The sequence below is a fragment of the Pectinophora gossypiella genome, chromosome 10 (assembly GCF_024362695.1).
Source record: "Pectinophora gossypiella chromosome 10, ilPecGoss1.1, whole genome shotgun sequence".
Lineage (NCBI taxonomy): Eukaryota > Metazoa > Arthropoda > Insecta > Lepidoptera > Gelechiidae > Pectinophora > Pectinophora gossypiella.
The window spans coordinates 6,674,892-6,685,568 of NC_065413.1; the positions used below are offsets into that span (position 1 = coordinate 6,674,892).

Sequence of the window (10,677 nt, forward strand, 5' to 3'; positions counted from 1 at the left end):
TCTTCATTAAATAAAGCGTTGGTTTGAGGTCAGTTTTAGCACTTGTAGTGATCGTATAAAACGTTTGTTTTGTAGTAACTTGTTACAATATACCTACTTCTGAGCTATATTTAGGTGCTTGTATTTACTTATTCAGTATTTTAAAGCATAAAGTGCTTACACCGATAACGATTTATGAATGTGGAGGAAGCAAGAGAAGTGTGTCAGGATCGAAGCAAATGGAATTCCATAGTTTCTGCTTACCCCGGTTGGAAATAGGCGTGAGTTTATGTATGTATGTAAGTGCTTACATTATTTACAATAACTTTTTAAATTGATAAATAGGTATATTTAAAGATTGTTTCTATTTTATTGACTAAGGTAATAGAAGATCTATTTTTACCTCGTTTTCGGAACTCTCGTATAAGTATCTAAATATTTGATTTTAGTTAGAATTACGTCATCTTAAGGTGGATTTACTGGTAACTACTTTGTAAACTATATCCAAGTTGTCTGTTAAACAAATCAATTTGGAGAAGTTGTTTCTGTCGAATAAGATGAGCATCGAGTTGGGTGGTCGGGTGCTCAGTCGGGTGCCGGGTGGTGGGATCTCGGTATGTTCGGAAATGAAGGTAACCGCGACCCGGCCCGACCTCTTTAAACGAGACCCGAAGCCTTTGATGTCCCACCGATAGTATCGTGGCTTTGGAACAAACTTTACTTTTGGCAACGTACAGCTAATTTATTCGCGGACAGTTTCTGCATAATTTCGCCAGGCCTCAGAGAGGTCGTAAGTCAGAGAAATTACTGAAAAGCTGAAATGGAATAAACATGTGTACGCTTTGAGGCGTGCTGCTGCTAAATTTAGACCCAAACTTTCAACTAACTGATGTCGGCTCACATTTCAATTAATTATTTACGCTGTGTTATGCTGGAAAACTGCTTTAAATGTATTTTGCAGTTCCAGAATAGATTAATATATCAAGTATTTCAGACATTACATTTGCACTAATTCCGATTTGTTTTAATCTGTATCAGAGCGACCGCGAAGACCGCATTCAATCAAATTTCAATTTACTGTTCAATCAATTCAATTTAAATGAAATAGGATTCGTGTTGGTGACAAATTCGTTTCAGCCCATTATAAATGAGATTTGGGGGATGTTGTTCATTTTGATTGCTCTAGTTGAATTTATTCTTTGCATATAAATTGCAATTTGGACTCATTGTCGAGTTACGGGATAAGCCGGGATAATAATAATATGGATGATATAATATTTGGAAAAGTAAATTTGTTATTTTAGTTTTAAAAGGTGTAAAAAATGCGCTGCGAAAACTATTGATAATAGAACAAGAAAAGTTCTAAAATATTATAAAACATATCAAAATGTATAAAAAAACTTGCAATACCATAATTGTAATTATGTCACTATAACTACTTGTAACATTTTAAAAGTTGATAGAATTGCCGACCAAAATCACATAAAGTTATCCATACCTTTGTATAACCCTTAAGTATTCAAATAAATCATTGCGTAGTCAAGGTTGTTTAAATACCTGTATATTACTTTTCACCCCAATACAGGTTAGGTCACATACATGAATGTGGGTTTCCTCACAATGTTTCCCTCACCACTGAGCACGTGATAATCATTTATGATGCAAACATGAATTCGAAAACAAAATCGACAATCATTGGTTTAGGCCTGTGCTCGATTCGAACCTGCGACCTTAACATGAGAAGCAAAGCGTTCTACGAATTGGGTTACTACGGCTCAAAGTGGGATAAAATACTAACCCAAATTTATTCCGGGACTACTGTCAATCTTCACTCGTGATTCTAAACAGCGGATCCGATTTATTCAGTGTTCAAGAGGCTGGTATCGAGAGGCACGCATGTAAAGAGAAAATTTCACGCGCCGCCGATCACTAATGTTTTTATTGGAACGCATACGGGGAAAATTGGATCCGTTTATTTTTATAGCCTCTGTATAGACACAGATTTTTTACTGTTCCGCGAAATGACGCAAATATGAAAGTGAAACGAGCAAAATGACAAACAATTAGGTTGATAACATTTTAACTATTTAAGGAAACTTCGTCGGGATTAAGTTGTGTAGCCTAACCTAGAACTAAGTAACTCAGTTTACCTACATAGTTCAGGTCAATAAATAAATGTATCCTCTCATACGACTCATACAGTTAACGTTGCGTTTTGTAATTAATGTGCTTCGCGGAGCGAGGATATGTACGGTGCACGATGAGAACATGAATCATTTTATATGCATTGGTTATTCCAGAGAGCCCGAACACAACAAAGAGGCAAAGAGTTTGAAAGATAAAAAGCCAACGGATAGGGTTTCGGGCAAAAATGCTTCGTTGTACAGTTTCAGCCCAATGGAATTTTTAGGTTACGCCGCTACATGAATTCCTAGTTGCCACTCACTATTCCGTCCATCAATATTGTTGAAATGTGAGCGGAATGAAAGTTTATTTGCTCTCGTTCGTAAGGACCACACACTGTTTCCAAAATATATTTTTTTTGAGTCAATAAATAGATGCATCTATTTATTGCATGAGTACGCTGACGTGTGATAATAGATAAAGTGTTTACTTGTAAATAACTGATAAAATTATCGTCTACGTAAGTTCCAATACTGGAACCGTTCATAAATACGAACTCGCATTAATGTGGCGTACAACATAATTAATAAATAATTTCAATGTAATCTTTAACATTCATGACAAGATCATGGTAAATAATAAGAGCTCTGTACATAAGCAATGACTTAGGTACTTTTTATGTATGTTATTCTGGCTTCATGAATAATGTGACGCTTTCGGTACGTATTAAAGTTCCATGTCGAAGTATTAAGCCCATTCAAATTTTGCAATTGCTCGAAGCGTAGCCCGCTTCAGTATATTTGTTCAGTTCTTGGCTATAATTTATGAACTATCATTTATGTATTCTATTCTTGTTTGGTCGTGATAAATGTGTGCTGCCGTGACGTTTCGTATTTATGTGCTTTTGATTAATGGATACACCGAACAGCCGCAAATTCTTTGTGAATTTACAAGAAAGTAAGGATGTTTCACAATCTCATATTTGCTTTAACATAAAATGAAGTAGTGGAACTGTATGCAAATGGGATTGTAACGAAATAGCCCGGATTTTCGTAATAAAGATATTCCGGAAAATATTTTTAATACTAGTGTAATGCTAAGCTCATGTTTCTTGGATATAGTCGTGTATTGATTTCTGATTGGATGAATTTAAACTAAACTTAATTACTAGTAAATTATTTTACATTACACTGTATTTCTAGTACATAACTGGTTGTATCTACAGCTGATATTTTTTTATAGCCATCTCCTTTGTCGCCCAACACTCGGAACCATACAGCACTACAGACCTTATGACCGTCTTATCCTCCCTTTCAGTTTCAGGGGCATTCGCTGGTCACATGAGGTGCAGGTCTCAGACCTGCATTTATCCTGTTCCTCACACCCCGTTATTGTCCCAAACGTTATGGATCCAAGATACCTGAAAATATTGATACTGTAGTTCTTATTTGATATATTTCCTCATATATTGCACCGGCGCGGCGTGTCAATTGCAATGTGTTTAATTCCATCTATACGGTTATACTTTGCCGTAACTACACCTGATGCGCTGTACAATACAATAACTCTTTATTGTCCAAAACACACAAGGAAAATAACAATTCCAAATAGGACATAAGTACAATAAGCGGCTTTATTGCAAAAAAGCGATCTCTTCCAGGCAACCTTCGTGTGAAATAATTATAATTGTAACAATTGTCATTTTTTAATATATATTATCGTTATTCGCAGTAGGTATGTTATCATACCATATTTGTAACCATAATCAGTGTGAACCGTAATGAAGTGAAATTTACAAGCTCGTTTATTTTTAGTATTATATGTTCATTACCACACCGGCTGATAACCAAAATCAGTATTATAAATAGTTTTGCATATCAAAAAGGTTCTGAAAATAACCAAGTTAAATATTATGATATGAATGTATTTTGCCGTCATCATTATCACTACCATGACTGCTCTGAAGAGATAATTCCTGAAACCATTTCATAACCTCAGTATATTGTACTTATCCCTTATAAGGGATCTATTACTGGAAGGGTAATAGGACTCCTAACACTGCCACTATTTCACGGATTCCTAACTAAAAACTCGTTACCTACGTAAAAGATTTATAATTTGCGTCTAGGTATGTCTTTACACTCCACCGACAAGAGCGCAGCTCTTAAATAAAGAGAGAGAGATGTCTTTATAAAATAAATCAAATTTAGTATTATAGAAAACCCTATAAAGGTTTTTTTTTTGTTTGAACGAAAGAAACGTTAGCAAATAAACACAACTTACATGAGAGGGTGCAAATAAATTGTAGATTTTTATTCAATTATCATAGACTTACAAAAGACATCCCGACTTTCAACAAGTTTCTACACGCTATACTTATGTCCTTATGTCCCATTTCATAAGAATCAGAGTCATATTCCAGAGGGTTCTATGCCCCCTATAATTACGTTGAATAAATGATTCTGATTTTTGATTTAATGCCTAGAACAATTTTCTGAGTGGTAACTTAAAAGTTTATGCCATAGGCATACGTTTTTGTCACATGCAAACGGCCGGTTACCGAACCTGGTTCCCGAGCTTTGCGAAGACAAAATATTTAAACTGCGTTATTTTTTCTACAAATGAAATAAAACCTAGTGATTAAGTGATTATCGTTTACAATAAACCAACAAAATAAACAAATTACACCGATTCGCAACGAAGCAGAACTCAAGTAAATCGCGTCCACATGTGGCTAGCACAGGTTGGTTTATCAGATACAAAAAGTCAAACTTTGCTTTTATGGTGACGTACTTAATTTCCATACTCATAGGTATAAATTGCATCGACGGCGCTTAGAGCTTGACGCCAAGCACTATGAATTGGAAGCCCGACCGCTTACGGCGGTCAATTATACATATTTAAATGGTGTGCTCGCATGCCCGCTATGTGCGAGGATCTTTTCCAATAAGATTGGCTATATAAGCCACATGCGAGCACATGAACGTCGGAGTTGAAACAATCACCGTAGCCGAAATCGGCTGGATCACATCATCATCATCATAAATTGCTTCAGTTCAGTCTATAAGCGAGTTTTACTATGCTGTCAAAAATATTTATTTTCAAAAAAAAATACTTATTTTTCAAAATTGGCTTACAAAGTTAGCGCTTTTTGAACGTCAAAAAATTAAATTACATATTATGTAACTATCTGTAAAACTACTACCACATCGGAATCTGTAACGCTGAGGGAAACACGTGGCAGAAAACCTCCCAGCACAGGGCCCTAGTCCTACTGTTTCATGTTTTCCTTTCTTTTCTTTTTTTTAAATCCAGTAATGCTGTTTTATGCTTAGCCATTTCCATTAGTCTCCCCGGAGAATCAAGATTATATTTCCGTAGTGTTAACGTGTCCCTAGAGTCGGGTTTAGTAGGAGCCTATATACTGAAATTACGCTTTCAACTCCGTAGCGGTATATGGGAGTTGTGTGGGATACTTGATAATTTTATGTTACAACCGACCAGCTTTATAGGACCTGAAAAAATTAAGTAAAAGTCGAGGTGCTAAACATTTCAGGGCTTCTAGCGGCTCAATAATACCTAACCCCTCAAAAATAAGGGTTGCTGAGGTCGGTTGTTGAACTCACTACCCACACGGTAGAAGAAGTAGTGGCACAGTATAGGTTTTGACACATTACAATAGTGACGTAGGATGTCTATTTATTATTAATCAGAAAAATATAACCAAATGCAACTTTTTGGATTTAGAACCAGTACTACTTAGTACCGCATTAAAAATAATCGATTAATTTTATGACTGACTGCACATCACTATCGACAATAAAGTACAGCTATTTGTGCTTAATTAGGTATTACAAAACTTAATGTGCAAGACTAACGTCAAAACAGACATCATAGCGTGCCGCTAGTAAAGTTATAGATACCTCTATAACATCATTTCTATAAATATTTGTTACGTACTTACTACTCTGTCACTGTATGCGGTTTACCTCTAGTTTAATGCTTTAATTTTGTTCGAAATAGATGTAAGAACAAGATAAAACTTTTATATTTATCTCACACATATTGTACCTACACGTATGTTCAGATTAACAGCTATAAAAGTTTTGCGATATTTGCTTCATCAGATAACTTTTAATTAATACGGGCATTTCCAGGTACTAAATATAATGTTTGTTCTAGCTACGTTCAAGCGTCGTTACACAAATCACCATTGCCAGTCAAAAGTGAGCTGTGACGTTTAAATTTTGTCGAGTTTCGTTAACAGAGAACAGTTGTAAGACTGTTGGGTGTGTGGTATCAGGGTTCAGGATATATTTGTCGAGTTGTAAGTGCATCGTCATAACCGTAAAGTGGGCGGGTAATGCGCTGGGTGGTGGCGTTAATACCACATGTGGCCGAGTGGTGCTCCTCAGCCCATCCTGCAAGATTAAAGCTGTGCTTGGGACGAGTCTTTAGTCTACTCTATTACTTGATGGACTTTTATGACTTCATCTATGAAATTCAAGCAGTTTCCCGCCATTGAGATAGTTTAGATTTTATGTGATTATGGTAGTTCGTGATGAATTTTCAATTATGCTTTATAACTGAAGTTAAGTGATGCGAAAAGTGGAACGGTCGAAAGCGGTATTCAGTAAAAAGAAAAACACACATAAGTACGTACGTATCTCATATTCAGTTTAATGCGGTTTCGTTAATGCAGAAAAAATAGTAAAAGGAAACGAAACATGGAGAGTAAAAGCAAAAACGGAATACTTTTCTGCTCTCGTTATAAAATCAAGTGGAGAAGCTATAAAAAACGCATATCCATAAAGAAGCCAGATTAATAGTTAACGTGCGCTGTGAGAATATTCAAAAAAGGAACTCTAAAACACGTTGAAACATCCAGGTTGCACAAAAATCAGGTGAAACACCTAATTATGCGCGAACACGAATTTGACCGGGACGAAACGACCCGTTACAGGGTCTCATAATTTTAATTTGAATAAATAACCTCCATAATTTACTTATAAAAACGGATAATTTTCGAAATTTGCGATAATGTGTCCTGTGATAATGAAAGTTGTGAAATATTTGGATCTCCTGAGTTATTGAATGCCTAAGCATACAGCACAGATCATAATATAACACTAACACATCGCACCCCCCGTGGAAAAACGCAGTAAGTGGACTAGCGACATTTTTTTTTTATTGCACCATTCAATTCAGCGTACACGAATACACCTTCTCACAAATTTTCATTACGATATCAGTAAAAATGAAGAAATTATTACAAAAATAATGAAATTGTGCAACATTGATAAAAATATTTTTCCCCCATAATAAGAAAGTAAGTATAAATACATGATTTTTTTTTCTAATTTTCCCATATAGTAAAGTCATAATAACACTTACGTCGATTTTACACGAAAGTTTTTTAGGATGGTCGAGTCGTAAGTAAACGTACTGACATGTTTCACGACATTATACGACACGACAGTGGTTGTATGTGTAGTTACTTCGTTATTCCACGAATCTTGTAGCATTACTATTTGGTGTAACTCCAGCTACTTGCCTATTCTGCGAATCTTTTAGCGTAACGGTTTGGTGTAACTATAATCACGTAGTTTTTTCCAAGCAAGGTTTGATATTACTATTACGTTATTTCATTTAACTTCAATTTTTGATGACATATTTTACACTATACTCTTCGTAAATATGAATACAACTCTTTTAAAGGCAATAATTTGAATCATTTGTCGTGTTATTCTAATTACCTACAAATATATACTACTTATTAATGTCCTAAATAAATATACTTACTTATCACTAGCGTAAATCGATTTATTTTTTATTATATTTTTTATTTTATTTACGTTTTATTTGGTTACTGTACTTACGCCACGCCGGCGGCGGCGGGCTGCATACTCAAAGAGAGGTTTTAGAAAGATATTAGAGAGGTATTACATCTATCCACCAATTTTTTGTCAATCTCGACTTTTTATTCAACCAAAAATCGACCCTATTATTACTGTACTGTGATCGTTATTTGTAGGGTCGTATGCTGATCGTGGTTTTACCACGGTATTCCGTCAGTCAGCATACGACCCTACAAATAACGATCGCATTGTAGTAATAATAAGGTCGATTTTTGTTAGAATAAAAAGTCATGATTGACGAATGTTGGATAGATGTAACAATTTTCTCTCTATTTAATTTGTTCATGGTGGCTACTCGAAGCGTGCATATCTTTGTGTGGAAGTAAAAAACCCAAGGATTATACGTATGCTCAACTTGGACAAAATCAAAGATGGTGAGTAATTTACTTATAAATAGACTAACTAGATTTTAGGTAAGTACCTATTACCTTACCTACTTAGTATATTACTATTTATTAGACTATTAATATTATAAATATTTTGTTTTGTAAGGTTTACACAGAAGCAGATACCTACCTACTTGACGTAAGTTCGTTTGGTTGATGCGTGATGATGATTGCACTTCTCTGTACTAATTATTAAAGTTAAACTAAGCATGCCTTTGTGCCTATTCGGTGATTTTAATCTATAAACTAACTACCTATTTAAATTGGGGTGTGTCGTTTTTGTACATTCGCTATCACAGATTTCGTAATGGGTCCTTTTTATTTCTTAACGTCCATTATGTAACTACCTACAAACAATGTATTTAAACCATTGTTACAATTAACAGATTCCACTAATACTGCAACCCAATCCAGTACAACCCAGTGGAAGAATGACCAGAAAAGCAAAAATATTTTAAGAAACTATGGGATATTTTCTCGTCGTAGTCAACATGAGACACATTCTCTTCTTAAGGTTCGTATGTACCTATTCGTATCCTACTAAAGTCGAGTAAACTTCTCCTTCTCTCGTGTGGGTTGAGACAATTGACTGACCTCATCTACCCTGGTATCAGGGTTACTACTGAGCCGCCATAGGTCCTTGACATGCCTCATGTAACGACGACACACCTGCATACTTATTTAAGCCGCAACCGACTGCCTAACATGCCCTCCGACGCACAGATCATCTTACTTTTGGGCAATCCGGTAACCAGACTGCAATGTCCTAGTGATCTCGCCGCTCGGCTGCGTTATGGGTATCACTTTGAGTACTTATGTATGTCGGTAATTAAGAAATAGTACTAATAATAAAATTAATATTAGTACCATTTCTGATTTACGACTTGGCCGGGAAGATAAGCAGCTGAAAACGTTCCATGTTTTGTATGCCGAAATATCCTTTCAGTATTTTTATTCTAGATTGATATAGGTATTTAACTACTAACCTGGAAGCGGCGCGTGGTAAAGTTTCCCTGAAATAGTCGGTGCCTGTGTATTTGTGGTTTAATTATTCTGTTATTTTCCTCTTATCATAACAACCACAAATGTTTTTGATTTGCTTAATGTAGTTTTTTCTAGAGTTATCTCTTATGCAAACCAACTAGCTTTTATGGGGTTTTAGCCAAGTTGCAAACGATAAGTACGTAAAACGACAGTGACAGTGATTTGAGAGATTGACATGTAACCTTATGTCAATCACATACATTTTTATCACTGACACTGTCGCTTTTTTGGATACGTTGGAAAATTGGCTCATCTCTAAGCTTACCTACTATAATAGGTATTAATGGTTATTTTTCTTTTTAGTAATTTATTATCATACTTAATAGTATTTTATATTTTGTCATTTGCAGGTTCTACCGAAAAGCAAAGAGGGGGTGATCGGAAAGGACCAAAATGTTCAAGAAAACTCTTAATGACTAACTAAAAATGAAGGTTTTTCTAATAAAGGCAAGTGCCAAAATGTACCGTATAAATATATTTTGTGATTATGCATGTAATAATTAATAAACGTTTTAAAATTCAAAGTTAGATTTTAATTACAAATAAAAATAACTCCCTGAAAACTGAAAACCCATGCGGGTCAAACGGCTTTCGGCACAGCTAGTAAATAAATATTCATTTTTTTAAAACAAATTAGAATAAACACTTAACACTGTTTTTATTTATTTCAATATACAGGCCCAAAAATTCACGTTCAAAATGAAAAATTTGATAGAGGGGCTCATTAGCCACCAGAAACACCCCCATGTATGTTCAGCGATTATTTACGGTTTAGGAGATCTGACCCATTTCACACCTTTTTCTTGATTTTCTATCTTACTTCAGAAATCATCATTTTGTCGCTATCCCTTTCTTAATAATTCATTTTTTTCTTTCTAATTTCTAATTATTTTGCTTCATAACTATGCCTAAGGATGTGTATCGCTAGGTGAAAAAATAAAAACAGTCGAATGAAAGATAAAAAGTCATTGGAAGTCGGAATTCAAAGTGAGAATTCGTCTAAAATTGTTACAGTTGTTAAAACTTCGCCGAAGAATAATAAACACATGAGATTGTCATGAACCCTGAAAGTGTTTTTAAAAACTGTTCCATTTAATAGGCTTTTAGACACATCCAAAAAAGTACCCTTAATAGGGGCATCATCATCAGCCGTATGACGCCCACTGCTGGGCTTGGGATAGGCCTCTCCCAAGGATCTCCACGACGATCGGTCCTGCGCTGCCCGC

General features: G+C 35.2%; 1 long non-coding RNA gene across 1 annotated transcript; it reads left to right on the forward strand.

The window, feature by feature from the left end:
* Positions 1-8,302: 8,302 nt before the first annotated feature.
* Positions 8,303-9,975, forward strand: LOC126370343 (uncharacterized). Its single transcript, XR_007566860.1, has 3 exons — positions 8,303-8,395; positions 8,794-8,921; positions 9,802-9,975. It is a non-coding gene; the product is annotated as an uncharacterized LOC126370343 (long non-coding RNA).
* Positions 9,976-10,677: the final 702 nt, after the last annotated feature.